A 6,000-nucleotide genomic window follows, 5' to 3' on the forward strand; every position below is an offset into this window, starting at 1 on the left:
GTATGTCTATTGTCTGTTAGTCCCAACTAAACTAAACTCAGCTTTGTTTACATAGCATTTTACACACAACTATGGAGACAAGTTCTTTGATTGACACTTAAAAGGCAATTATAATTGTAATTGCCTTTATATATAATATTTGAAATATGTTGGATGTTTTTCCAACAGGAAAATTATTTAACCAATGACTCAATCTATATTTGATGCAAAATCAGAGTAGGCTACATTAGGAGTTAAAAGAAATGGAAACAAAGTCAACACAACATGATGAACTGAATGTCAAAATAATGACTTCTTTTTAATTGTGGGCGCAACAAAATCCAACACACACTAAGGCCACTAAATGGCTGAAATGTAATAATATCAGTTAGTATAGAAGGCCTTTGTATATTTTTTAAATGACAATTATTCATTTTTTTTTTTAATTCTCAAGTATTTTGTATTTCATTTTGATATATTTATATTTTTTTAGAAGATACTTTTTGATGTATTTGTGTATCCATCTCGGAGTGTCGCTTAAAATATTTTTAATCAATTAAATTCTTAGAGCTTAATCACTTAATAATTAATAATTATGGGAAAATAAGGGCCTTATTTTTATTGATGTCTTAATTGATGGTGAAACCCTGAAGTCATTTAACCATTTACAGGAAAAATTTGGTTTGATATTCACAGATTTCTACAGGTTTTTGCAGTTGAGAAGTTATCTGACTTCACATAAAGAATGGCAGTCTCTTACATTACAGCCTTCTGATTTAGAACTATTCTTCATCAAGACCATGGGGATGGTAAAAAAAATTGTTTCACATTTATATAAATTACTACAGACAAATGTAACAGGGAGCTCTCTTAGAGTAAAGTAAAAGTGGGAATTAGAAATGAATGTTGTGATTAAAGACCAAATTTGGGAACAAGTGTGTGAGAATGGGCATAAACTGACCAGCAGCCCCACATAAAGAATTCATACGGAAAGTGAATCTCCGCTTTTTCAAAACTCCATTTATCATCTCAAACAAATTGGAGATCACACACATATTTTCTGGGATTGTCCTAAACTGAAAATGTATTGGGAGGGGATCCAGGCGGAACTTTCTAACATCTTACAAATTAGCATAAAGAATGACCCGCTGATCTTTGTTCTTGGAGTGCTTCCCTATGACTTTTTATGTAAAGAAAAAATGTACCTACTCAAAATCCTCATAATGGTGGCAAAAAAGATGGTAAGTCATTACCCCCGACCGTTGACCAATGGAAGGAGCGACTCATCAGGGTATACACAATGGAAAAAATTACGGCAAAGCTCAACCTCGACATGGCCTTATTCAAGAGGAGGTGGAACCCACCAATTACTTACTTTGGACTAACATTACAGGACACCTAGGTGATCCAGCATCATATAGGCACCTAAAGGCCTGGACCCTCTAAAGTAAAAGGGTGTGTTTTTGTTATGTCTTCATTTCAATCAATCACCATGGTAATTCTACTCAATCTTATTTACACATAATTATCAATAATATTACTCTTTATCCAATCATTTATTTTAACTTTCAGATCTCTGACACTGTCATAAGAATATGAAACCACCTTGCCGATAGGTTCTCTGTTCATGCTGTTTCTCTTTTTGCCTTTTTTTTCCTTTTTACTCAGATATGGAACAAAAGAATTTAAAGCTTTTAATAAGAAAAATTCTGTAAGTGTGTTTAAGTATGTAAAGCTTGAAACATCAATAAACACATTTGTTCAAAAAAAATAAATAATAATAATTACACAGAACAGTTGATCCAAAGCGCTTTACAGCACATAGAGAAAAAAAAATGAATTAAAAAATGAAATTGAGAAGGAAACAAACGCAAAGAAACAAAGGGAATTAAAGCAATGATCAAATAATCATAAAAATGATAACAGGAATTCTGAAATACCATTACTGTTGCTGTAGCAGCAGCAACAACAACAACATAATTATTGGTAATATATTGCCACTATTTTGTAACAGCAACAACAACAGTGTCAACAGTTCAAATAATAATTGTAGTGAACGCACAGAGCCACGTCGACAATAGTGAAACACAACCCTATAGAGGCTTCAGGGGAGTCAAAGGCTAATGGGTGAAAGTGTGTTTTACTCATTACACATTTGTTATAAGTAGATTCTTCTACCACTTCTACCACAAACAAAAAAAACCCCAACATAATAAAAAAAAAAAAAAAATAGATTAAATAATTTATCTGATTAAAATGAATTAGATTCTTCTCCCACATTTTAATTTCCAATGATCTGGTTCCACCTAAAAGTAAAGTAAAGCCGTAGAATTTGAGATAGTGTGCTCTAAATTAAACCTTTATGACTGATAATTTTCTCAAACCAAACAAGTGATGTGAAATTAGCTCCAAAACGACGCCAAACCAAACACAGAGTTTACACAGTTTTGCCATTGTTCTTTTTTTCAGCTTTCACTGTCACTTTCTATGATACATTTGACATTTTGTGGTTACATTTCTCTTCTATGCTTCTGCAGTTCTGCTTTCTGTTAAGATGCAGAAATAACTGAAGGTGGGAGTTACTGCAGGCAAAATAAAGCACCATCTGGAGTTCAATCAATAACCAAAACTGACATACGTATATTGAATGAAATAACTCATTTTGTTTTTTGGACACATTTTAAAATTAAGATGTATGGTCACTGCAGACTCAGAGGCAACTCATTGTTACTAAGTTGATACTGGTAAGTGAGTGTTGTGGAGATTCAATCATAATTTCCTCTCATGCTTAAAGATGCACAAACAACAGCACAGATATTTTTTGTTTCATTTCCACCTCAGTATGTATTTCAAGTTGACCTTTCAATTGTTTGATTGCTGAATTGCTGATTTGTTCTATTTTTCAGACTTGCCACCAAATTCAGTTTGTTTCATATCTTGTTTCACTTCAGCCCTTCAGTGACTTCAGCAACTCTTAAACAGTGTTAAAGTGCCACCATCTGGCCGACATGACTGAATGAGCGTCAAGAGTGGCTGTGCTTATAAAAAACATCCATGCCAGTAAGTTGTTAACAACCCGTTGTCCAAAAAAGGGGATTCTCTGACATGTCTGACGTAGGGAAAAGGAAGTGCCAAATATCTCAGACTGTTGAATATTTATGAATCTCAAGCATAGCCCCAAAAGTACACATAACGAAGAGCCCTGCTGTGTAGGATAAAGGCATTACCAATCAAGCAATGGTGAAGAAATCACCACAGACTGAGCACACTTTAAAATTTAATAGAGAAAGAAAAACTGTATCAGTGATACTGTCGTGTCTCGACTTCGTAATCTTTGTTTGAAAAGTGATAAAAGAGAAGTGTCACATAAAAAACAGGGGGAGGTCGAAAGGCATATGAAAGCCTTTAGTATGTGGAAAGAGGAAAGTGGATGCAGGGAGAGACGTAAATGTGCTACACCCAGCGCCGCCCCTCCATAAACGCAGAACACGCGCTGTGCGTAGGGCCCCATGATCCATGGGGGGCCCCATTTTGCGCAAGTGGACGCATTCTCTGCAAATGCGCAAAGGATGCGCATCGCTGCCGTGAGGCGCGCGTAGAGCACCGAGTCAGCCCGAGGCAGGAGAGAAAAAAAAAGAGACGAGTAATCTGACACCGCACACGTTGCCACAATGATTGACAGCACGCAGCATCTGACCAATCAGCGGTCAGATGCACCGACCGGCAGTTGGATGCAGGTGGAGAGATGGCCTCCAAACGGCAATATGAATTGGGAGAAAGCAAAAGAAAGACAAAGTCAAAACAAGAGGAGGCTCGTGCTTCACTTGAAGGTGGGTATGTTACACCCCAGCTGCTAGCATGCTAATCATGAGACAGAAGAGGGGATAATTCTGTCTAGATGTGGACATAAAATTAGAGATAAAATTTTCCAGCGGCCCTGATTATCATTTATTGAATGTCTCGTTAACTGCATCTACATTCACCTCTGTTGAAAAAGGAGCGGTTAATTGACCAGTTGGTGGTCTATGTTGGCTCAGGTTTATAGCCTATCAATCTATGCTATCAGTAGAAGTTTTGGGCTATTTTTATGGAGGTAAAATGTCGTCATCTTTTGGTGAATTTAATTCATAACAGTCATATCAGATTGGATAAAATAAGATAAATTAAGATAATCCTTTATTTGACCCACAATGGAGAAATTTAAAGCGTTGCAGCAGCAAACAGCAGTGTAGGAATATAGAACGTACTAAATGTAAAAATAAGTATCTAAAAATATTTAAATATAGAAATATCATCAACTCAAATCATAATGATTATTATTAGTTGTAGTCGTATTTGCATTAATTGCATTTTAATCTTTGTGAGGAGGCTAGTCCCATTGCAGTAACTCTCCCTGTTACAGTTGCCTTTGCTGAGCAAAAACTGAAGCTCATCAATGGCGCAAGAACGCTTGAGTGGCCTGGCTATCATAAGCATCAACTCAGAAGTGGCACAGCAGCTGTCATAAGATGACCTCATTGATGACTTTGCATCCAGAAAATGCAGACGTGTGCATCTGTAAAAGGCTTGTTCCATTGTTGAAAGAGTCATTTTGTAATGGGGAGGGGGGGCCTCAAAATAAAATTCTGCTTAGGGCTCCAATTTGGCCAGGGGCGGCCCTGGCTACACTGTAAATAATTTCTGTAAATTTACGGCAGAATTTCAACAGTAGTAAGGTGTTTTTTTTAATAAACAGTGCTTTACTGTTAATATTACAGAAAATCAGTGAAATTACAGCTCATTTACAGTTTTTTTTAATGGAACTCTAATGTATTCCTATTATACAGCACTTTACCGTTAACAGTATCATGCATTATTTCCGGTCTCCGCAATCTTTATGTCAGTTAAGGCTACACAATACACGTTGTAACATCGTTTATGTTATATAACATTATCCACCGCTTCATGGATTGATTTTTCGCCAGCTCCATTGTAAACAATAAACAAAACAGCAGAAAAGTGAGGGGGTGGGGGGGTGTAATTTACAAATTACCAGACGTCCCCAGGTAATTAATCCCGTGCGAATAGGGCTTTTGACAACACTTTAAAGACATGCTAATTATAGGGCAGATTCAAATAAAGGCACGATTTTTTTCAAGATAATTATTGGATCACAAATTTAATACTGAAGAATATTTTCCATCTAGCATTGTGCAATTGCCTGTTCATTTGTATTTGGATTGATTTTTTGACACATTTCTCTGATATTGCAGATGCAGTAGATGTTTTCACCACTGCCCAGTGATCATAGTAAGCAGCATACTCCCATATTCATCACATGACACAATTAATCAGTTAAATTTCCAGACATCAAACATTAAAATAAGAAACAATCAGGTTAACTGGCAAAAGGAGCCATTTTTGGGGGGGGTGTTTTCTTGCTTCACAGTTTTACAACTGTACTTTACTGTTTATTGAACCACAACAGTCAAATCTGTTCGGCTTGCAATGATGTTTTCTTGTCAGATCTGTGGACATCAGTCTAGTACATCAGTCTCTTACACCTTGTATTTGTTCTGTCATTCTTTATGTGTTGTTGTGTTCTGTTTCTGAAACTATATGAACTATTTGGATGTTTAAGGTTGGAATGTTATGGTTTGCCGAGGTGTTAGTTCATGGCTTGGGACATTTTTTTATCAGGATGGGGGAATGAGGGGCAGAAATGTTAATTTTGTATGCAAGAAGTTGCGAATATAAGTTATTTTGGAGCTGATCTCTCTCTCTCACACACACACACACAGGCACACACAGGCAAACACACACACACACACACACACACTTACACACAGAGAAACACACACACATGGCTACTTACAGGCTGGATTGAGAAACCTGGTGTCTTTGAGTGAGCCGTAACTCTCCTGCCGATGTTCTTGGACTTCCACACTAACAGTACTATATATGTTCGTAATACTGTTAATATATGTAATATATATATGTTCGTAAGACTGTTTTTAACATGTAATTTTAACATGTAATACT

This window comes from Pagrus pagrus (genome assembly GCF_965226575.1).
Source record: "Pagrus pagrus genome assembly, chromosome: 7".
In the NCBI taxonomy this organism is placed as follows: Eukaryota; Metazoa; Chordata; class Actinopteri; order Spariformes; family Sparidae; genus Pagrus; species Pagrus pagrus.